General features: G+C 41.2%; 1 protein-coding gene across 4 annotated transcripts in view; it reads left to right on the top strand.

The window, feature by feature from the left end:
* Positions 1-24,880, top strand: part of LOC140693508 (uncharacterized) — a 234,737-nt gene that overhangs the window by 15,816 nt on the left and 194,041 nt on the right. Inside the window, exons 2-11 of one of the 4 annotated variants that reach the window (XM_072957326.1) lie at positions 7,755-7,813; positions 8,011-8,163; positions 8,700-8,823; positions 10,252-10,364; positions 12,262-12,473; positions 13,395-13,454; positions 13,613-13,710; positions 13,989-14,109; positions 19,211-19,320; positions 20,663-20,786. The gene's annotated coding sequence lies outside the window, so the exon portion shown is untranslated. Of the gene's footprint in view, positions 1-7,754; positions 7,814-8,010; positions 8,164-8,699; positions 8,824-9,083; positions 9,377-10,251; positions 10,365-12,261; positions 12,474-13,209; positions 13,455-13,612; positions 13,711-13,988; positions 14,110-14,820; positions 15,096-19,210; positions 19,321-20,662; positions 20,787-24,880 lie in introns of those variants that run through there. The other 3 variants (XR_012069265.1, XR_012069262.1, XR_012069261.1) reach the window with 3 other exon arrangements.

The raw sequence follows: 24,880 nt of genomic DNA, 5'->3' as shown, positions 1-24,880 counted from the left end.
TCCTTTTTTTTAAATAAAAGTTTTTAAATGGAGTTACTGGGGACTGAACTGAGGGCCTCATGCGTGCTGAGCACATACTCTCTCAACTGAGGTATACTCTCCCCCATAATTTTTTTAAACTTTACTTTCTTAGTATTCAGAGGTTAGAGGCCTCTAATTCTTTTTTTGGAGACTTGTCCATAAACCGGTAAATCTAAAATTAATGGACAAAATTTGGTTTATTAAAAAAATCATTAGAACTTTTATCAATCCATTCAAAAGGAAATGCTTATTGAGTTAAAATGTTTCTCCTTTATGGTGATTTCTAATTTTTGGTCTAGCTTAACTTATTAAAAGTAATCCTCATCATCATAATGACCAAGCTTGCTGTGAGTGGACACCTACCAAAGGCTAAACTGTTTTTCTCATGTTTTACTTCAAAGCAGGTGTTTGACGGTAGGTATCAATGTCTCCTTTTTGCAGCTGAGGGATTGAGAGGTGGGCAGCTTGTCCCAAATCAAACGCAGCTGGCGGTGCCTAGCTCGGTGCTGGAATCCAGGCTGCACAGGATGCATTCTCAATTTCTCCTCTGATCAGCCTCCCGTTGAGTGGTTTCCCGAACTCCTGTGAGTCCATAAATGACCGATTTTGGCGATCTCAGCCTGATGAGGCCTTCAAAGGAGAGACACCAGTGAGAATGTGAGACAGAGCGGCATAAATTAAAATTGTACATTTTCACAAATGTTGCATTCTCAGGTAATGACTTAAATAGTTTATGTTTTCTTTATATTAGTGCTATGTAAGCACTAAAAACAAAACATTAAAAATGATTATAGTGCAAAATAGGAGTGGGCTTTGAAAGTCCAATCATTGCTAATGATGTTGCTTGTTTTTCTCTAGTGGTGCTTATTGACAGAATAATTTACAATGACTGAATTTGTTTTATGTATGTAGTCTTAGTATGGAGGAAAAGTTTGTCAGTGCATATTGAAAGTAAAATCTTTACTCTTTTCTTTCCTGATGATAAATATGTACGTTGTTTCCATGGCTTAAGTATATTTCCTCATTTGTGAAATTTGAGTGATGCCGTTTACCATGTCTGACTGTGAGAGGTAGACGCCTTGTATACAAAGCATCCAAGAGCTGCTTAGTAAAAATGTGCTGTCACAATGACAGATAGTTTAGAAGGATCAACTGTGAATACTAAAGAGGGTGGCTTGTTTCTGATGCATATTCAATATGGATATATATGAATATGGCTTAAAGTAACAAGGATTCAGGGTTTTGTGTGTGTGTGTGCGTGCAGTATGAAGTTTTAATGAAATCTGTATCATTCTATTGAGACAGGGACTAGTTAAATTGACTTAAGCAGACGACCTTGAAGATTATTTACACAGAATGTGTATTGTTACAACTCAGTGTTCATGCTGCCGTGTAACTATACACTCAGACATTTAAATTCGTAGGACTCTGACCAGAAGCATTAAGTTTAGAAAAATCCACATTGATCATTTTCAGGGAATAAGCTTCTCTCTTTTGTGATTAAAGAAAATTTTGATTTATTTTTCTGCACTCTTAATAGGTTTTAAAATATCAAAACATTGATTTGACATGTCAGCTTTTTTAATAGAAAAAAGCTCATGCTGTTTTAATATGTAAATAAATGTTTTTGTATTTCAATACACTTCTATGATTTCCTGGCTCTTTGAGAAGTATTTTGCAAGATACTTAGATTACCTCCTGTTGGAAAAATACAGACATGACTTTTATGAATATAGGCCTAGTACAGGTCTGTTGGTTTTTGCTACAGTGCAAGACATGAGGACTAGGAGAGCAGTATGTGCTACATAAGCTTTTAGTTATCTGATTCTTGTTTCTGATCCACAGGCAATTTTTGTGTTGCACCTTTCCAGGCAACCAGGAAGGCCTTTTAAGCCATAGGTGGCGCTGTTGCACCTTCTTACAGTCTTAACTTTCCTGTTTGTAAAGGAAGTCTTAAACGTTTTTTTTTTTTTTTTGATTCCTTTGCTTAGTGCTTCAGGGTAGCACAATGTCCATTATGTCTGACTACCTGGAACTATTATTCTGCTTATGTCTTAGTTTTATTCTATCATCTCGCTGTGAACATTTCAGACTTCCTGTGCAAACAGTTGCAACATCGGACTTTCCTTGCAGTGTTAGAAACCAGTGAGCCGGGATTTTATAAAAGAGCTAGAAGCGGCCTCTGGAGCACCTTAAAGCTGAAAAGTGTACTGAGTTCCCTAAGTATTATCCCCACCGCTGTGTGTCAATGGGTGGTAGGAGATTTGGTACATATACAAAGGGGTGTGGTGTTTTGACTTGGGTTTGCGTGCACGCGCTGCCACTGAGCTACGTGATCCTGAGTCAGTTCTTTCTGAGTTTTTCCCTCGTCTGTGAGATGGGGACACTCATTTCTGCTTTGTAGAATTGTGAGAATTAGAAATTATGTAAAGTGTTTAGCACAGTGTGTGTGACAAGAGGGCTCATAATCTTAACTGCTGTTTGGTGTGAAGCCATCATTTGATAGTCTTTGGCAATTACTGAGAAACAGGAAAATAAGAAAAGCTGGTTTTATGATGAAAGATATTTGAGGAGGTTCCATAGTTCCTATACACATAATTTAGCATCAGCAGAGTCAGGACATTTACACAGTCGCCCTGAACCAATGTTAAGCCACAGAATTTTTGTTACTTCATATATGTTGGGGCTTAAGGGGACCCAATACTTATACACATGTTGTGTCCAGCAGCCAACTGAGAGATGACAAAGAAGAACAGGCAGGCGATAAATGTCTCCTTTATTACTGATGAAGCCACGTTCTCCATGAAATTCAGGGCTGTGGGAGAGTGAGTGTCATGACACTATGTCCCAGAATTAGAGACTTACGCAGTCCCAGGTAACTCTGGTCCACAGCGAGCATTCCCTTGAGAGATTCTGACCCATAATGCACAGGACTGTCTTGCCATGGAACTGAGCATCCCGGCTGCTTCCTAAGGGTGGCCAACACTGGAGGGGAAGGAAAGCTTTCATATGCCCTGCTTGTCTCCCCGGACTCACACCTCAATCTGTTAGTGTGAGGAGGGCTAGCCGTGGGCCAGTGGTCAGGGGTGTGAAGGGAGAAGCAGTCTCCCATGGACCAGAGGAGTGGGGAGGAGGGAATTCCCCCTCAGATTAAACAGGTGGTGGCTTGAAACAGAAGGGTGCTCCTCAAGAGTTTATAAGAGGGGAAATAAGGATTTCCTTTGGGACTCAGAATAGTCATGAAACACAGAAGATGATTAGATGGGAGACTTGTAAATCACTTTCTTATTAAATTGAAATTTGTTGGGCACCAAAAATGTGCTACATTCTTTTCTGAGAGTTTTACAGAAATGAATCCTCCAATTTTCACAACAAGCGAGTAAGAAAGATTTGATTGTTATCCCAGGTTTACAGTGTGGAAATTGAGGCACACAGAGGGTAAGTAATTTGGCCAAGGTAACAGAGCTAGTAAGTGGCAGAGCTGGGATTTAAATCCTGGCTATCTGGTTTCCAGGCTCCCAGGGATGGGCTTTGGGTGTTTACAGGTATCTGCATCCCTGGATCTCTGTACCTCTGCACCAGTTAGACCAGAAAGGACAGGGAAAGTGGAGTTATACAGGTACTCACAGTCGTGTTTCAGCCACTGTCCATGGAGTGTGCCCCGTGATTGGCATTAATTGTTTTCCAGGCAGTAGATCTGTTCTTATAACAGAAATTTAGTCCATTGAGTTAATCTAGAAACCCTTCCTGCTCTGCTTCTGTCCACGCTTGCCATGTGACTGCCTGCCCGAGATTGGGCCGTGGAGGAGAATCTGTACTCATGGTTGAACTCTGATATTTCAATCTGGTTTGTAGTTTCACATCTCCTGTTACATTAATAAATTAAATTTCTGGTTTTCTTGCATCAGTGTGTCATAAGTTTGCTTAATGTGAAACCAGTCCATGGGAGCCCAGGGGTGCTGACGGTATAATTTCTGAGCATATGGCATTTCTACCCGTGCAGAAATGGCTGGAGGATGTCCACCTTCCTCACTGATTTCTCCCAGCAGCAGGGTCCTCTCCCACCCCCGGATGTAAGGATGGGATCTCTCTGAGTAGGCCATTCAGAGGCCGAGTCCACCAATCAGATGAAGTACCTGGAAGTGGGTTTAATAGAAGAAAAGGGCTTCCAGGTAGTCCGATGGGCTGTTTGAGTCCGTTTGGTGAAAAGATGTCCACTGTCTGTGGTTGAGCTGCTTCTTTGCTGTTTAAAAGTCTGTATTACATGAAGGGATTTTAAAAAGCAGAAAGGTGTGATTTCAGGTGGTACATCCGCACAGGTGAGTAGTGCTGGATGACCGCCTGTGTGAGGAATAGACAGAGTCTTACAAACTTCATAAAACAGCTTTTAAAGCTCTTCCATCTGAGTGCACTTCGTATGGGGTCCAGTTCATGACTGGTCGCGCTGAGAGGGCACGTAACTGATGATGGCAGAAAGGACACGGAGGCATCAAAAAGGTCCCAGACATGTTCTGTGTTTAGAGGATGGGGCACAGAGTAACATATTTGAGCTGGTTTTTCATTGAACACTTTTGAGTATTTTCTAGGACTCCCCAATCCCCCATGGTTCCATGCAGCTGGGTGTCCCCTCAGTGCAGCTCTGTCAGCGCTTGCCCTGGGCTGACGCGGTGTCACGGGGAGCAGGACGGTCAGTGTCCCCGGCTCCTCCGAGCTCCGTCTCCTCATCCGCAGAGCCGGGTTTCTCATCCGTGTCTACTTAGTAGGATTGCTGAGAATCACACGTGATGGTTGTCAGGTGTGACTTTTGGTTGTCTCTGTGATTGGCGTATAGTCAATATTTGATAGAAACACTTGTTTTTTATTATAATTGTGGCTCCTAGATTGCAGTGGTTTTTAGTCTGCATTTATTTTTTTATATAAATTTATTCTTATTTTTAAGTAAGCACTTGTATTTATTTATTTTCATGAAGGTACAGGGGATTGAAGCCAGGAACATGTGCGTGCACAAAAGGTGCTCTACAATGGAGTAATACCCACCCTCCTTGTCTGCACTTAAAAATAAATATTTCAATACACAAAATATTTCTTAAACACCATCATGGGTCCTATTTTCTGCATAGACAATTGAATACATATGCCATCTCAATAAGAATAAATGTCATGGGGACATACCTTTCTAAATCTGTTTACGTGTTTTAAAACGATCATAGCTAGTGAAAAACACGAGTCTTGGATCCACTACTTCTTAGGGTCTGCTTTGCCATCATGGGGAATTACATTCTACAGAGAAGGCTAATTGGATCTCATTGATATTTGGATGATTTTGCAATGTTCAAGGCTTTCAAAAGCTGACCGTTTTGTATTTTAAACTAACTACAAAGTTATCTTCTAGAAGTTGTAAGTCCTTAGCTTGTGAAGTGCCCAGTAATTCAGTTTGTATATGTCTGTGTCTCTGTGAACGTGTATGTGTGTGATTTCAGGAATATAGCAATAAGTTCCATATAGCCTTCTGAAATCTTTCTCCTCCAGTTCAAGGTGTAGGTATATATTTACACAAATAAATTGATACTCTTTTGTGATTTGGCATATTGGTGGGAATAAGAGGTTCTCATAATTGTTTCAGAAGGGTTGGGGAGCATGAGCTTAGAAAATGGGAGGAGATAGAGGCAGGGAGGTTCTTTAAACTTTGTGCAAGATGAGAAACAGTAGCTTTTCTTTTTTCTTCTAAAGCAAACTGGCACTGAATTGTAACATACTAATACTCAGAATTGCTTTTCTGATCAGAGACAAGTGCCTCAGATTTTTCAAGGCAACATGAATGATGAAATGTGTTTTAGCAGTTATCTTTAAAAGTAGTTTTATTTTTCAAGTATAAGTCTATAGACTGTTCTTTTTTTCCCAGCTGTACAAGAATTTCTCATTGATCCAGGTACGTGATCAATGTGTTTAGTTTCTTTGGGTTATTTATTTTTTTTAAGTGCTTGATTCATTCTGGTGTGAATGAATGTTTAAAATTTCTGGATTTTGATCTTTAAAACTTGCTGATTTATCAGAACTGCAAAAAACCTGAGGTTTCTTCCTTGTTTGGTGGGGCAACCTATTGATTTATGTTGTCTGTTATAGAGGGAAATTCTTCCTCTAGCCTGTAGATAATTAAGTGAATGGTTTGCAGTGTGCCTTAAAAATTATTTGAATGCATTGAGCATGTTTGTCCAGTGAATTTTGGATTGAGTCATAATAATGACTTTGCTTTGATTCTGTGGCTTTTGTCCTCTCCACAAGAATTTGAATTCTCTGTTGCATTTTGTATTCGTGTTCTTAACAGGGGAAGGAATTTTGCATTTTTTACAGAGGTGGGTTTTCCTATCCCCTCTGAATTCCTTCTGTAATTGATACAGCGAAAATCTGTTATTGCAGTGCTTAATTATTTCATAAAAAATTTTTTGGCTTAATCAGAAACAATGACAAAGAATGATAATAAAAAATACGAAAACCTTCCTTCCTTTGAAGAATAGAAATGAGGTGGTCAGGCTCACGCATGCTTTGTACCTGACACACTTACTCTCATGTCATTGTGTATCATGAGTCGGAGATGGAGTTGCTTCAGGTTTATAGATTTTTGTTTTAACATTTGTGTTGAATTCATTCTCTAGGCATGATGATTCCTGTTGCCTTTGTGGAAAGTGTAGATGAAGGGAAACAAATGCTTTGTTTTGTTTTCAGGAGGCCTGAGATGCTGATGAGAAAAGAGTAGAGGGTGGGCTGAGGAAAATAGTGATAGACCCTCACCTCCAGGCTGAAATTGATGAACAAAGAAATCAATTAAGTGTATCGGTATTTGACTAATAGAAGTCAGACAGCCCAGACTGTCTAGTTATGCCTAAAGGAAAGTACTGAATTCACCTGCAGAATTAGGTGCTTTACCATGTAGAAGCAGCTTAGAGCAATCAGAAAAATCAGTGATGAGATATAAAAAGAATATAATATCTTTTATTTCTGAAACTTTTCTACATTAAGTTGTGTAGAGCTAAAATTAAGTTTCAAGCACCAGGAGTTAAGAGTTTAGGTGGTTCTGTGGGATCATTATTCAGGGATGTGTCTAGACCCTGCTGGAGTGGCCGAAGCTGGCAGGAAAAGATCCAGAGCCAGGATTTGTCATCCTAGGATGTCCTCCATAATGGTTCCATGTGGGAGCCCATGATTGAGTTAACAAGTTGTAACACATCGCAGCCGCCTGTCAACTTTAAGAAAAAAAATGTGCTTATTAACTGCTTTAAAGCAAACACCTGTGCATCCTCACTCCTGTCTCCTTGCCATAAAAAGCAGAGACAATGCCTTGCTTGCATATTTGAGGTTATAGATAGCACACTGCTTATTGCACAGCAATGACCCAGGCCCTCAGCTATAAACGCCAGGCCTGCGTGGTGTTAGATAGTCTATTATCCCCAAAACAGGGACCAGGCTGGTCTGGTGGTCTGCTTTGTAATGAACATGTCTAAAAAATGTATCTTGTTCCCCTCAGCCCATGACTTCCCTAAAGGTAAACTAAGCCTTAGTACTCATGGTGGAGTCTACAATCTCTGTCTCATCCCTTCTTTCCCCAAGTTCCTGCCTACTATCTCACAACTGTTATTGACTTTTTACTTTGATTATACACAATAAATATGGGAGCATTTGAGAGACTCGTGGATTTGGCTCCCTAATCCCTCTCGCTTTCTTTCCTTTTTCCACAGTCTTGAGAAATTCATTCCGTGTCGGTAAGACTTCCGCCAGCCAGAACCCACAGTTCCAGGTGAGAAGGATGCAGGCTTTATCCCTCCTACCCGAGGGAGAGAGAGGAGATAATTGAGATATGCTCCCCTGTGGTCCCTTCCTGCCCCAGGGCCACTCCAGTTCACCTGCAGCCTTCTGGCCTCTGCTCACAGGGCCTCTGTCCCAGGATTGACCGCAGCCTTTTATTCCCTTGTCAACATTCCCTGTGCCTTTCAGAGGTTGCTCTCTTCTCTGCAATTCAACCCTGGCAGATGTGATGGTGGTCAGCGTGCTGATGGGCAGTTACTTGGGGACTCCCAGGAGCCATGCTGATTCTCCTGAGTCATTCGGGGTTACAGAACTGTCAAGCACTGCAGGAAGCCCATTCACGTGAGTTCAACACAGCATTACATCACTTTCATTTTATTTTTGAATTTTCAGTGGAGAAATTATTTGTAGCACACTGTTCCAGATTTTAGGCCGCCTGCTTTCCTCACCACCATTTCCTTGTTGGCTCTGGTGCTTGTTTTAAGAACCAGGTTTCTTCTCTGGTCATTTGTAGCAGCTGGGCTTGCCGAATCCTTGATTTGCATTTGAAGCAGAATGCTTCTTCGTGATGTCAAACTGATTTTCCTTGTCATGTCTGAATATTTCTTGTACACTCAGCAACAGTTTCAAGTGAAATGCTCTTGTCCAATTTCGGTTAACTAATATTTGCTGATCTCCTGCTTTCATGCTGAGGGCAGTTTCTTCTTCCTGTAATAAATGTTAGCAATTTGCATTTACTATGGAAGGTACTAATCCGAGGTGCTTTTGTTCTTAACAGTTTTAATACAAATCACCCATTAAAATGTACAGCGGATTTTACTCTATGCCCAGAAATGTGCATCCCAGTCAATCTTAGAATATTTTCTTCCCCCCAACAGGAAACCCAGTACGCATAAGCAGACATTATCAACTTCCCCATCCTCCCCAAGCCCCAGGGAGCCACTCTTCTGTCTCTGTGGATTTGCCTGTGCTGAACATTTCATGCAAATCGAGTCACTTCATGTAAGTGGAACCGTCTATTTTGACTGACTTCTTTCACACTGAGTAACGTTTTCAATGTTTGTCCACGTTGTGGCCTGGGTCAGTACTCTATGCTTTGCTATTGCTGAATAATATTTCACTGTATGGCTGGGCCCCTTTATTTACCCATTCATCACGTGATAGACATTTGGGTTGTTTCTGTTTTTTGGCTCTGAAAATTAATGGCGAAAAGTAATGGTGAATATTCCTGTAGGAGTTTTTATGTTAACATTTGTTTTCAGTTCTCTTACTTGTGTGCCCAGGAAGCAGAATTGCTGGATCATTCAGAAGCCAAATGTTCAACTCTCTGAGGACGTGCCAGGATGTTTTCCAAAGTGGTCACGCTGTGTTACATCCTCACCAGCAATGGCTGCGGGCTCCGCTTCCTCTGTGTCCTCATTAGTGCTTGTTAATCTTTTTTTGATTTTAACCTATTGTAGTGAATGTGAAGTGGTTTCTCCTAGTTGTTTTGACTTGATTTCCTTTAGAGCTAATGTTATTGAACACCGTTTCATTGTGCTTATTGGCCATTTGTATATTTTCCTTGAAAAATATCTTTTCAGATTCTTTTTTCATTTTTTAATTGAGTTGCCTTTTTATTGTTGAGCTGTGGAATTTTTTTTTTTGATACACAAATTCCTTATCAGATAAATGATTTGAAAAAATTTTCTCCTGAGTGTTGTTTTTTCACTTTCTGGATGGTGTCTTTTGAAGCAAAGTTTTAAAGTTTAATGAACTCCAATTTATCTCTGTTTTCATTTTTCCTTGTGCTTTTGGGGTAATATTTAATATCTGATGTATTTTATTAAAACTTGTATATATAAAATAACTTAATTCTTAGGACGGTTCTAGGAGATGGGTGCGGTTGTTGTCCCCAGTCTATGCATCGGAGACTGAGGTGCAGAGAATTTGACTGACATATTAGTGTCAAAGCTACCCAGTGCTGTGGGAATTCAGACCCTCATGTTTTTCCCTAGCATCTGAGCTCAACACCACCATGCTCCAATCTTTCCAGGAAACGTTAATGAAAAAATCTTTACTTTTTTGATTTCTTGTTAGATTTTTTTCTTATTGGGGACCTCAAATTCTCATTTTCTTTTCGGATATCAGTGTCGATTTATTTTAGGTCTCATGTAGGGAGAAGCATTGCTATCAGTTAACTTCTTTATTACTCACTCTCCAGTGATGATTGTTGCTAGTTGATCTAATCAAGTCATGCTTAAGTCTTTCCTGCTCATGACACTAACAGCAGAGTCATGACTTATAGAATGCTCAAAGAAGAAAGTACTTGATTGATTTTATTTTGCCAACCAATCAAACCAATCAAATAAAACCCTGGTGTTGACACAGACTATAAGCCCTCCAAAATAGGGTCACTGTCTTCATTGTGTTTCATTTGTTGGGTCACAGTGTCTGGATAGTGCCTTGCTGTCCAGCAGTTTTGTGAGGATACGGTGCTCGTGAATCATTGTAAGGACAGAATTTTGACAACAGACTGTGTTGTTCATTTCACGACGGAAAAGGTAATATAGAATTACTGTTCAGATCTGTTTTAAAATTAAGCTTTGAATTTTGAGAATAGTTCAAGAAGCCATACAAAGCTCTTTTTCACTAATTTTAGATCTATCTTAGACACATTATGTTTACATAGCAGAGTAACTTATCAAGTAGATTTGACAAAGGAGTGTTATATTGATTATTTGTTTTAGTTGAAATATTCTACCAGGGATAAAGTCATAAGTGCCCATAAATGAACAAATATATTTGTATTTAAATGCAACATGGGAGCAGACTACATATGTTTCTATATAATATATATGACTGTGTGTTTTAATCTTTCTGTCAGTGTTTTAATAGTTTTTCAGCAATTTTGTAACTTTAGAATTCTTCTAAAAAATTCACCCCCAATTCTAGTGCAGTTTGTACTGTGTATCCTGTCTTATGCATGGGATTCCACTGTCCCCTCAGTGAGGAATTTCCTCTCCTATTGTGTTAGGAGCAGAGTTAAAGGAACTGTGATTTCTAGGCCTTTGCTCTCCATGTGTTTGCAGTTGGCTCTCAGTCACGATTTTCCCTTTCCAGAGTTTTCATTGTTAAATTAGAATTTCTGAAAATAACTATTAATATGTTGCATTGGTCTCCCTAGAAACTTGACGTCTTTGTGCTTTTCAGTTTTCAATTTATGAAAAGTGCAAATGCACTCTTGTTTTTAAGTTGTCCTTTTTCAATAGATATTTATCTCTTAATTGATAGAATAATTTTTTCCCAATGAATGAATCGGTGTGCATGTTTTAAAGGATAACTTACTTTTTATTTTTCTTATTGTAACAGTAATATTCATTGTAGAGAATTTAGTAAATAAGGATTAACACAGTAATAACTTCACAATGGCCTCTAATCTCACCTGGAGATACAGTTGTAAGGTTTGAAATTGAGAATTATAAGTCCTCTCAAATTTTTCTTTTTCAAGTACGTATAGGTTACTGAGATCCTCGAATTCCCATATGAATTGTAGCAGCAGATAGTCAGTTTCTGCAGAGGAGCCCGCTGGGATTGTGATCGAGACCACGTTGAATATACGGATCGCTCTGGGGAGCACTGCCATTCCAAGAGCACTTTCTTTTGATAGGGGAATGTGTGTGGAGTGTCTGTCCTGGTATTTAGGTCTTCTTTAACTTTTTTTTTCAACAATGCTTTGAGTTTACAGAGTATTATTTTACTTTAATTATCTTTGCCTTTATATTGAGGACAAGTGTGCAAGGTACTGGGATCAGAAGTGTATTTGAGCCCCGCAACTTGCTGCCACCATGGACGCTGCACTCTTGCTTCACCCGCTGTACAATCTTGCACAGAATACGACCTCAGTAACTCTCTCTTGAATGAATGATTATATGATTGTTGGATGATGCTTGAGAGTCCTTGTGATGATTTTTTTCCCCAGCCTTTCCCCAGTTCTTAACTATGCCCTTTCTCTTCCTAAACTCCAGCCTGGGTTTCAGCCTGCCTGTGGCATTGATTTTCCTTGTCTGTGGACTCTTCCTTTCACTGGTTCCCGATAATGTTACATGTGGGCTGTGGAAACTTGCTAGATGTCAAGAAAGAGCTAATCCATTGTAGGCCAGTATTTTTAGAGTTTGTTATTGTTTTATTGATTGAAATTAAATGAGGCTGCCCCCTGAGCCCTCCCATGAGCACTTTTGACCTTCCTACAGCTGATACTGCTCTAGTTGCTGCATGTGCCCTTTCCCCAGCCTTGATTTTGTAATTGAATAAGTCACCATCACTGGAGCCCTCTCTTTAAAAGATAAAGAGAACATTTGCTCCTTTTCCCTGTTTGGGGACTTCAATGAGATGAGATCCCAGATAAAGAATGGAGCCCCACCTCTTTCTGACCCCCGCTGTTTCCGTTCCTTTCTTCAGGGGAAAAGAGTACAATTCAACAGTATAAAGATTGATTGTGAGCTAATGAGATAGACAAGACAACCGATCATTTATTAAATAACCTTTCATGATAGAAACAAATGTATTATACACACAAACAGCACACAAAGCACTGTAGTACCATGGTTACAATCGTGGGTCCGAGTTCGTGTCCTGCTCTGGAGAGACCAGTCCTGTGAGATGGAGAACTGGTAAGTCGGCTTAGCCTCTCCAGAACTGGTTTTCTGTCCTGCAGAGACGGGGCTCGCTAGGCGTCCCCCCCGTAGAGGTGCTGTGGGGTGTAAATGACGCGCGTGGGCAGCCTGAGCACAGCTGCTCATTCCTCGTAAGTGCAGGGTAGCATAGCTTTTGCGGTGATGGCTTTATGACCGCCCCATGTAGACTGTCAGTGCTCTGAAGGGATGCCTTGTGGTTTGGAGATGGGATTCTCACTTCTGTAAATACCCAAGTATAGTGTTATTGGGTCCTGCTGATTTCAGTCTATTCTTTAGAAAGTACATATTGTAGATATATTTTTCAAGCATGCGTGCTTTTTTTCTTTTACTATTAAAGTTCTACCCTCTCATCTCTTGGTGTTACTTTTCATGGAATCCAGGAAACAGTCCTAAGCTACCTGCCTCTTCACACTTTTCCGTGGTGGTTTCCTTCCCTGATTAGAAGAGGGTTTTGCATAGGAAATTTTATTTGTTCCCCTTTTCTTGGAGTCTCTCTCTCTGTCTGCCCATCTCTCACCTCTCAATCTGTCCATTTCTCAACCCACTGCTTCTTCTGACATGTTCCAAAACGCATTTCAGGTAGCTTACAGAAGAACAGATACCAAATAAACAGGTGAGAAAATGGGGCCCAGTTCAGACAGTGAGGCTAGGAGGCGAGCCTGTGTGAGGGTTGCAGGCGTGAGACACATGCCTCTGCCATGTGACTTATAAGATCGACAGCAGCAGTGTGTTTCAAGCTCCCAGCAGACACAGGGAAGCAGGATTTGAGGGAGATGCTTACTGGCTGTGAAATAAATAAGTGACTTAGGAGAAGCCCAGCCTTTCCAGCTACTAAGGCTTAGGAGAATATTTTGAGTGTCTTCCAAAATCAGAGTATGGCATCTTTTCTTTTTTCAGAGTTCTATGTATAGTTGGTTACATTCTATACCTGGAAATTTCTCCAAAACTGCTTCCCACGTGAGTCCCATGGCTCGGGGATTGGGTGGTTCTGCTCATTGATGGGGGTTGGCCAGAAACAGAAAATGAGAGCCTCAAAGGGGCCTGGGATTTGTCCGTTATGTTTTGTCAGTGCTGTAGGGTTCAAGAAATGCTTTCACCGTTTCACTCCATCTGAGGCGGCAGCGTAATCTCTTACCAGCATCAGGAGCTCAGGGCCACGGGATGGTGGGGGCTGACTGCACTGCCGTCAAGACAGCTGAGCTAGTCACTGCAGGTGTGGTTCTTTTACATACTGCAGTTCATGCTCTTTACTAGAATGTTTCAACAGGGAGTTAATTAACTGAGTTAATTAACATTTAATAAATATGATCTTTGTTGAAAAGACAGTTATAGGCAGAATATAAGCTGTGAAGTCTTTAAAAACGGTTTCATTACTGAAATTTCATTTGGGGAGATACACGGTTTATCTTATATATGGCTCTCTTTTAAAGTAACAAAGAAACAAGACAGAAAAGGCAGAGGATGATTTCTGTTCTTCCTCTCGGCTTGCAGGTGCCCTCACCCCCAGTAGCATCAATCAAGACACCAGCACTGACACTGGCCGTGCTCAGAACTGCCTCAGCCCTGAAGACACTGCTGACAAATAGAAGGGGGCCACGCCCTGTTACAGCAGGTGCTCTCACTTTGTGGGTCCTTATGTAACTGCGTGGTGTTAATCAGGATCGCCCGTCCTATATTGTGTGATGCTGCTGCTTTGTCTCCTAGTTACTTGTTTCTCTAAGTATTCTTGTATTATTCTCCAATGCATAGTACTACACACCTAAAAATGCTTTTTTTCAGATGAAAAAGAATGTGCATTTAAAATAATAACTCTGAAAAAGGGGGCAAAAAAGGCTATCCTTGTCCCGCTATTCAAAGATAATAATTAACACGTTAACGTATATTTTCATCAGTGTGGATCACCTCTGTCATAAAAAACCAGAGAGCACTCTGTGACTGTTTACTGTGTGGACACCTCCATTTTCCATTCGGCTTTTTATATGTTTTTCTACAATATTCTATCTCCTCTGGCATGATTTTTGATGACCAGTATAGCATTCTGTCTTGTGGAGGCATTGTCCATTTTACTTCGGACTTAAATAAACTTTTAAATTCCAAGTATACTTAACTGAAATACTGAAAAGAGAACTGTGGTGGTAGAGGAAGGCCCTACCTCCCTTCCCCTTATTTCCGAAGAGTAAAAACTGTTGAAAATTTGATATATATGTTTCATGACCTTTATGCCTATGACATACATATATACACACATATGAGAATTCCATGTATACGTGTGTGTATATATGCTTTATTTAAAAATGAGACCATACTATATGTTTTTCTGCAGCTCGCTTTAATCACTCAGGTGTATATCATAGACGTCCTCCCACTCCAGACTCACACGGTCCTTTCAGATAGAGTGGAGGGGTCTCCTGATTTGCGGGTGTGGTCTCTTTCCCACGCACACCTTTGGTGAGAGAATGCTGTGGACAAGGCCCTGGACCACGGCGAAATGCCGGCTCCCTCATTGCTCGCAGCTCGTCGTGATTTAACGCATCATTGTCTTGATGGTGGACAGTTAAGTTTTCTCCATTTTCCACTGTCAGAAAGGATATTTGACTGGCATCCTTCTTGTACAGACATTCCTGTGATCTTTTATGAGTATTCCTTTAGTTAAGGCTTCTGGAAATTTAGTCCCTGGATGTGACATTTACATTCATCACAGACTCCATTCAAGTAACTCTAGAAATTCCTTCCATAGGGGAATGAAAAGATGCACAATTACTTATGTAACCAATTCTCTATTGCTGGATATGATTTCACTTCAGTTTTTCTTCCCACCATTGTAAACAGTGCTGTGTAAATGCCCTGATGGGTACATCTTTTTGGACTAAATTTGTTTTTTCCTAGAGGAAACGATTCGTAGAAGTGGTGTTGAGTCAGTGTGTACGTACGTTTTTCAGAGTTTACATATCCATTGACATGTCGTCCTCTGAAAATGTCGCTCATGGTTTCTTCTCCCACAGATGGACACTAGATAGAATATCTTTTAAAAATATTTGCCAATATGATGAGCAAAAGTGCTTTTTCATTGTTTTAGTTTGCATTTGATGACCAGTGAGGTATTGAGCATTTTTCACTCATTAGCCATTTGACTTTTTTAAAATGAATGATTCCTTTTATCCTTTGCACACATTTAAGTGGGGGAGCTTCTTGTTGGTTTGTGACAGCTCTTTGTATGTTATGAACATTAACTTCTTGTCTTCAACAACATGTATCACAGAGCTTTTTCTTGTCATTTCTTGCCTTTCATTTTGTTTAGGAGGATTTTAATTTTGGTAGTGTCTCAAAATATTCTTATGATAATAAATGTATTCCTTATGTGTTTTATCTTTGAAATTATTCTTAAAAATAATTTCTTATACTGGAATAAATCTCCTCTGTAGGTTTTTTTTAATCTCTAAGATGGAGATGATAATAGTACTTGTTAATGTAAGGGTAAGTTGAGTTAATAAGAACAAAGTGTTGTATTTGCTGTTATTAGTCCTTTTTTATATTTACATCACTGTCTGTAAATTATCTTGTGGTCCTTATGAGAGGAATAGTATTTATTCTTTCTAGGTGATTGTCTGATTGTCTCAGGACAATTACTGAAGTCATACTTTTCTCTTTGATTTGAAATCCCACCTTTACAAAATACTTATGTACACTAGAGTCTCTTTTTGAGCTCATGGTTCCCTTCTGTCAATCTGCCTTTCTTACTCCAGCACCATAACTTACATATTGTAAAAATTTATTTAATAATTGGCAGTCTGAATTTTTTTTCATTCTTTTCTTCCATCCCAAATTTTCTTGTCTAGTATTATGATTTTATTATTCCTGAAGAATTCCAAAATATTTTGTTCAAGTTAAAAAAAAATCAGATTGGAGTTGTCATGGGAGTTTTCAGTAAGTTTTGAATTATTCTGATGAGAACTTACATCTTTACAAAACTGCTTTCCTCCATGCAATTTGTTGATGTCTCTACATTCTCACCTCTTACTTTACCCCTCAGTACAGCCCTGAAGTTTCTCCATTTAGAACATGGGCATTATTTTTTAACTTATTCCAGATTATTGTTTATGTTTTTGTCAATTTTGTAAGTGAAAATTTTTTGCTATTATATTTTTAAACGCTTAAAACTGAAATTTAGAAAGGAAGATTCGGTTTGTAAATACTCACTTTGTAATTTGTCATTTAAAATTGTAAGTATTAAGTAGTTGTTCCAGAATCCTTTCTTTTTTGTTTTTAAAAATTTGTGTCGAAGATTCTCAAAATGTTCATAGCTAAGTAATATAGGTGGGGAGACAGATGGAGAGAGGTAGTGTGGCTCATGTACAAACTGTGAGCAGTTTCATGGCTGCCTTTAGGCTGGAGAAACCACAGAAGAGCCCAGGTTAGACAAGGAATGGCTTTGTATGCACTTGAAAGCCAGCTTTCCTGCCTGTATGGTGAAGCCTGGTGGGCGTGGCAGGTAGATGATCAAGGTCTGATCAAGGTCATTTGCTGCACAGAGCGCTGTGTCTATGAGAAATGGTGACCATTGCCATGGCAAATGCTTGGTGCCAGGAACAATGCAGGGGAGCTGGGGAGCCTGTGTTAAGGATTTTCCAGTCCTGGGAGTGGGAAGATAAGACTCTGCATTCAGATCTGAGTTTGAATTAATCCTCTTTAGTTTACTGGACCTCTGACTTTTGTCAAGTTATGCATCCTGTTTGAACTCCTGCTTTGTTGTCTCTCAAAACAGAAGAATTACAGCCTGCTGCTAGAGTGTTTGATCAGGGTAAATGATTTGTGTCTATAAGATGCCACGTACAGTCACAAGCTCAGTGAGCAATGAGCTGTCCCCTCTTCTCCTGCAACTCAGTGCTCGATAAGTCATCAGCAGAAAGCGAGTCCCTAATTTGTATGTGGTGCAAGGAAGAACAAAACTAACGTCTTGCCTTTCCCTGGCAGTATTCTTACTTCTTTGCTTCATGTACCTCTTTCCTCCTTCACTCTCCCCTTTCACCTCCTCCACCAAGAGCCCGAGACTCTCTCAGAACACTAGATTCAAATTATTTAAATGTTGGCTCATTCCCATGAAATGACAGTGACTTAAAAAAACTGTACACATCCCAGAATTCATTGTATTTGATTTACACACACACACACGTGCACACACACACACACACACATCAGGCTACCTCCCATTTACTGAGGGAGAAGGGCCACTTTTTCTGAGTTTTCATTTACTCAGCGTGAGAGCAGTCTCTTAAGCAGAATTTCACCTGGCTTCGTGCATGGTTTTCTAAATTGGATTTCTGCTTTTTGTCCATAAAAATATTCTCCTATTAGAAGACAGGAAGTGGAGACATAGATATTCTGCTGAGATATTGGTGTTATCATATTTGAGTTTTAATGGACATAAGGCGGCATAGAGTCATACATTATTATGGATGAGAATCCTTGATGATGTAACTTGGACAAGAATCTGGGTCTCCTGCCATCGTGTCCATGCGGGTGAAGAGGCAACTGGGTGGGGGATGGCAGGGAACCTTCTTGCTTGAGTTCCAGGTTCTTGTTAGTTTTCATTGCTCAGCTGCCTTTAGTTTATGTCCATGAGGCCTCTCATGGGAAGGTCACTATGTCCTGAGAGACTGAGTTACTAATCAGCAGAAAGCTCTGGACCCACTCATATTTTCCAGAGTTTTTCTGCTGACCTGCTGACACTTTATATAAATGAGACCTAACAAACTACTGGATATAAAATCCTTATTGTTATCATTTGCCCTCAAGTTCCATAGGAATGGGGTGCTGTCTCAGGCTGTCTAAGGCTAGATCTGAACAAAGATAGGGTGATAGGCTCCGCTGCTGGACCCTCCCCAGTCGAATGGGATTTCCACCTTAGTTTTTAGAATCAGGCAGATGAGTTCAAATCTTGTCTTTACCAGTTATTAGCTTTGTGACCTTGGGGAAATAACTACTTTTTTGGTTCCAATTTTCTTTATCTGTAAATAAGTTCAGTATTTATTTTAGGGTTTTTGTTTTAGAATTGAATGTGCTAATTCCCTAATTTATTCCTAAAATACTGATCACATGGTTCTATGCTGGTGCCTTAGTAGTTGATTGCTAAGGGACTCAACAGTGAGAATGGGGATGGGGCCCCCTGGATCATACAGCTTATATTCCAGGATATGCTTGTAAAAGACAAGATTGCAGTGGATTTTTAGTAAATGTCCATTCCTTTCCTAATCCCCATTGATTGTGTATATATCTTTATACTAATATATGAACAATTTTTTTTGCAGTTTAAATCTCTTTGTAGTATTTAAAGAATGTAACTATAACAAAAATACGTGAAATAAAATGACTTGACTTTTATTTTCCTTTCAATAAGCAAAACAAAATAAAATAGAAAAGAAAAGAAAAAGTATTGAAGGAGTAGAAATAATTTTATTTCCGTGGAATCAACTCCCTATGTTAGGTTTTTCCATTGTGTTGTTCAACATCATATAAAATTGACAGGTTGTGACTTCAGTGTTGATAGCTAGGTGAGTATAGTTTCTTTTTGTGGTTGTCTTTGATGAATTATTTGCACTAGATCATAAATGATGTGCATGTTACATATTGGAAACGAGGAAACATTGGAGACATACTACCTCCAATGCAGTCATTTTGTTACCGAGTCCAAACTCGTTCTGCTCGCCGCATGACAGGCCAATAAACTGGGAGATGAGGTGTTGGAGCAAGGAATAGTGACTTCACTTGCAATGCTGGCAGACCCAGAAGACGGCAGACTGATGTCCTGGAGAACTATCTTCCCCAAGTAAGAATTCAGTCTCCTTTTATACTAAAAAGGGGGGGGTTGTGGTTGGTTGTTGCATACTTCTTGCTTTATGAATTGTTTGTCCTTTGAATCCGCTGTTCTTGCAGCTGTCCATGTGGATCAAATCATGGTACCCCTGTAAAACCTCCAAAAAAACAAAGGCTATTCTCTATTATGCAACTTGCCATCTCTACAGAAGTGCAGATGAGCTAACATTTTTAAAGATCAGGGCCAGGAGAATAGGCTTTCCTGCAGATTTCAGGCTAAAGGCAACTTTCTTTTTCAAATGGTGCAGAGCTACCAAGTCTGAGCCTAGGAAACAGGGCACAGGTTTAAACTCAAAGGAACAGATTTAACATAGGGTAAAAACTGTTACATTTTATTACAATTCCGTTTCCAGCTTCATAGATAATATTAGTAAGAAATACGAGCAATTTTGTATTTTTGCTTCTTAATAACCGATAAGTGTACCAACTATATTTTGTGAGCAGGGATGCTGTGCAGGCATTGGGGTGACAGCAAACTCTTGTAGGGGGTGGCCGACCCTGCAACATCTCTGATGCCCCGTGAGTGTTGGTGAGGGTCCCCGTAGCCAGGGGCTCTCTTCAGGAACCAGCATATGGGCATTGACCTCTGGAGACCTCTTTTTCGGCTGCAGGAATTTTTTCAGATATTGAGATTGAAAAATCACTCCAGCTGGGAATAATTAGGGAAAAAAAAAAGAAAAGGAAAAGGGTTTGGAGTAGAGTAGAAGAGTAGGACTTAAGATCACGGAGCCTGAGTGCTTGGCAGCGGGGACTCGGGAGAGAGGGGAGCAGAGGTGGGGAGGGGCCTGGCTCCGGAACCAGCTCCTGTAATTGTCCCTGCACGCAAGCCACATAGCTTTAAATTGGCCTGGGCCACCTCTCTGGGCTGGTTATCACCCTGGGCAGAACCGTGGTATCTGTAAAGTAAAATGACTTCACAACTATTGCACAGAGCTGCAGGTGTAAGAGAGCCTAAGCCTGTCTCAGAGTGCAGGGGACAAGCGGAAAGGAATGGCAAAATTTCCACTGACAATTGAAATTTTGTTAAATAGCCTGCTACAGTTGTTTGCATCACTTGAATGAATGCAGGCATATTTCTGTGGGCATTTATAGGTTCACTGAACCCCACCAGCCCCTCTTGCCCCCATCGGAGATGGGCTTTCTCAAGCACAGTGCCCCTCCTGCTTGGGTGGAAAACGCTGCTGGTCCTTGCCTGGGGCCGGGCTGCTGCAGGGCACTGAATCCCCAAGGCACGTCCTGTGAGACACGACAGGAACATCTCTGCTCTTGACTGGGTGCCTCCGTTTCCCCTGCAGTGTAAAAATGCCGATGACTGAGTTAGAAGCATGCTTCCAAGCTGTCCATGTCCTTGGCATCCAGAAGCGGAGCCTGGAAGCTTTCGAATTTATCCAGAATGCGGTTTACATTCACCTTCAGCAGGTGAGTGTATGTCCTTACACAAGTGGAGGAATTACTGCAGTTTTCCTGGAACTTTCTCACTACAAGTCCATTTGATTTTTCTGTGCTAGGATTCAGTATGGCCTGCTAAAAACTCTGGAGTGAGATCTTGAAACCCTGATGAAGAGCATTATTTATTTCACTTCTCTATATGATACTCTTTTACTTTTAAAATTCAGAATTTTTGGTTGTTTCAAAAATTTTTTGGGGGGGTTGGAGAATCATGTTTACTCTAACCATCTTTGCAACCTGTTGCTTTGTGCCTCTCACCTGTCTTCTGTCACTTGTGAGGCGGTTCCATTTGTGACCCTGTCCGGGTTGTTCATGTTATAAAACATAAAGCCTGTAAAAGTACAGTCCCTTTTCCTCCGAAGACATTCCACAAATACTCCTTTAACCTGGGTGTGGTTTTAAGAAGACAGAATCTTTAGAACATGTCCTTGCAGGTTGCTAGTGCAAAATCCCAAAATCAATAGTCTAGCTCAACATCTAAAATCTTTCTAATTTACCTTGGAATTGTATGGATAAGTGAAGCAGTTTGCTAAGAACTCAGACCAGGTTTAGAATACAGGTTGGTGTAGCTCAGCAGGTCCTCCCAAGCTGATGCTCTGCCAGAGGGCGGGGCCGAGGGGAGAGGGCGGGTCCTGCCCTCCCTGAGGTGACAATTTCATGGCAAAGACTTTCACCTGGTGAAGAACTTGGAGTTTCTTCTAAGAAGAGTGGGTCTTAAAAGAGTCCAAAAAGCGCGGGAGTGGCACAGTCCCATTTGTCTCAAGTAGGGGAGAGCGGCTGTGGGGCCACTTAGGAGACTCGTGAGTCCAGGTGGGCAGTGTTGGTGGCTTCCACTTGAGCGGTGGGACGGTCAGTGTTTAAAAGCGAACATATTGAAGGCATGTTTAGATGGTAAAAAGGAAAGGATGAAGGCTGGCTGTGAATGCAGGATGGAGTAAGGCCCAGGTTTCTGGGTGGATTAATGAGGTAAATGATGGTCCTTCTGTGCTCTGAGGAGGGAAAGCTGCAGAGGGAGTTCTGCGGAAAACTGATGAGTTCAGCTGTGGGTAAAGTGAAAGGTTGTTAGATGTGTGGTCTGGGAGCTCAGGTGAGAGCCAGTAGTGAGTAGGGGGAGGTGAGAGGGACTTTCAAATAATTTTGTATTGTGAACATACAAATAAGTATGAGTAATGACACATTTAACACCTCTATATTCTGGATTTAAAGCCCAGTAACATTTTGCTATACTGACTGCAGAGGTTCTTAATATTTTTTAATAGAAATAAGTAGAAACAAAATAGTGGAGTTAGTGAGCATCTTAGAGTAGATGTGTGTCCTTGTATGTATTTTTATACCTCATCTGTTTATAACCATAATCTACAAAAAGTTATCTTGCTTAGCATAAGAGTTAAACACAGGGACGTGACACACATTGTTGGGGGTTGAAGCTGATCTTCTCGGGCAAATTATGGACCCTCTCTTTGCCTTAGTTGCATCGTCTGTGACTGCCCCAGGGCCCCTCATCACAGCTGATTTCCTAGAGTAGATGTTGGGAGGGAGGCTGCTGAAGGGAGTAAGAGGTGGCAACTGCTAGGGATATTGAAGAGAGACAAAAACAGATTAAAGCCGATAAACTGAGTACAAATACCCTCTAAATAGAAGGAATCCCGCAGTGTTTTGAGCCGCTTATCATAAGGGAAAGAAAATCACTTGGATCCAAAGCTCTTGAGCATATGAGTATTGTGGGTGGGAGGGTGTCATTATAAAAGTGTTGAGAAAAGGCCTCTTTGTTTTCCTTGACATTACCAGTAAGGATGGGGAGCAGAAGCGAAACCCTCTGCTTCACAGTTGAAGGTGCTGTTTTGTGCGAAACTGACCAAAGTTTGGAAACCAGTCATCAGCGATGCTGGCAAATGAAGAGGCTTCTGGTTTGGGTGGGGCACTTGCTGTGACTTCCAGGTGACCTGCTGGCTGGGGGCTGTGTGGCGGGCAGTAGTTTTGCAGGGTAGCCCGGGCATAATCCCTAGCTCTGATGCTGCTGGTCTGATTAACAGACCTGGGCGCACACTGTCCTAATGGGGCAGCTCGGGATGTGGCCCTGCCGTGCTGAGAGCGAGAAGAGGGCTCCCCTGAGGAGGTGTTCCTGCAGAGACTGGAAACGTCCTCCTGCAGGGGAGGAAGAGCCTCTGAGCAGCGGGCCGGATGCACAGGCAAGACCAGCATGAGCACTGATGTTTCCGGGAGCCGGAAGTCATACAGTGGCCCAAACGGCCTTGTTCCTGAGAGACTGGAGGGAATAGATGCTGAAAAGGCAGGCTAGGGTCAGACCCTGTGGTGGGTTATGAGTGACAGGAGAGGATTGTTCAGGCAGGCATGAGACAACCCTGTGGGCGTCCCAGCTGGGGCGTCACGCCGAAGGGAAGAGCAGAGTTATAGACTTTGCCACTTATTAGCTGTGTGACTTTAAGCAATATCACCCCACCTCTCTCTATATATATCTTCATCTGTAAAGTGACACAGTGACAAGGTCGTGTCATCAGAAGTATTAGCTTAGCTCTGATCCTCTTTGTCGACTCCTGTCAGTGCTTCCCTGCAAGGTTCTGCAACGGCTGCTTTTACCCTGAGACGGGAGGGCATAGAGGGACAGTGTAATACCCGAGGGAAGGAAGGGGTTGCTTTAAAAGCAGACATGTAACAGCCTGCAGCTGCAGACCTGCAGGCAGTTTGGTTGACGGTCCTTGAGAGGACTTTGGAGGCCTTAGGGTCGTCTTAAGTCTTGTTTCCCCTTGGGGACCGGATTTGCCTTTGGGGATTGATGTTGAAGATTTGAGCTTCTGCAAAATTGTTTTCAGAGATGTGTATATACGTAAAATATCATATAAAATAAAATGATTTATTTAACGTGTGCGAATTTGTAGCTGTTAGGAACAGCTCTGTTGGCCTGGTCTCCACGGAGGACACCAAGGGTCAGCAGAGCGTGCAGGAGGGCAGGCAGCCTGCAGTGCTTCTGCGGGGTGTTCTCCCCAGCAGGGTGCTCTGCTGAGTTGAGTCTTCTACGAGTTTTGTTGCCAGAGGAGCAGACAGCAAATTAATGAGTTCTAGAGGGATTGTATAATGACAGGAAGAAATAGGAACCCGGAGATTTTCCGGACTAAAACACGCTTTGGTTCCTGATTCAGTGTGTTCCATTACAGAATTGATGAGTTGTGTCTATTCTGGAACGTCATTGAAATAAACGTTCAGCCTATATGTTAAGGGCTTTGTTTTATTTGGCTGGAGGACTCGAGCCGGGATGACAGCCTCTCAGATCACTCTGAGGGACTGCTCCCAAGAGGTAGGGGAGGAGCTAGGATATATAGAAGCTTACAACAAAGACCAGGTAATTGGAACAATAAAATATTGCTTGTTATCTAAAGAAAACCAGATATCTCAAGTTCAAGTATTTACTGCTTTTCTATGTATGGTGAGAAGCAAACATTTGAGTCATTGAATTCATTCCTTTGGCAAGCCCCTGGCTATCTAGGGCCAGTATCCTGTCCTTTCTTACTCTGAGTCTGCTCAGAGGGCACCACTGTGAGTGGCTGAGAGGCCGGGCTGTAGGCATGTACTCGCTGGGGGTTGGCAGCAGCCGCTGATGACTCGGATTCAGCATTCTTTGTTTACTGTCATGGTTGCAGTATTTTCATGCACATTGTAGTGTTTTCATTCACAGTGCTCCCACTTGGTCCTAAATTTGACCAATATTTTGAGAGAAATTTCATGACCAATTTTGTCCCACGGTGCTAGGATGGCTCATTCCTAGTTCAGGTGAAGAATCTTCTAAGTTGCCATTCAAGGTGTAAGTTTTTTTTTGTCAGGCCCTGTTGATACTAAAAGTTCTCTGGATCACCTGTCTTACTAGTCTATTATGATACAGAAAGTGTTTACCCATCTTTGCTCATTCCCATAAATAGAATCACACTATTATATTTATTTTATTCAGGGTTATAAATTTTATCTGTTTCTTCAAGATGTTTAGCCATCATCAATCTTGTGGGCCTAGTTACACATTGGGAAATGTAACAGACAACAATTTTATAAAATAG

This window comes from Vicugna pacos, unplaced genomic scaffold (assembly GCF_048564905.1).
Source record: "Vicugna pacos unplaced genomic scaffold, VicPac4 scaffold_19, whole genome shotgun sequence".
In the NCBI taxonomy this organism is placed as follows: domain Eukaryota; kingdom Metazoa; phylum Chordata; class Mammalia; order Artiodactyla; family Camelidae; genus Vicugna; species Vicugna pacos.
This window is presented reverse-complemented; position numbering and strand designations above follow the sequence as displayed.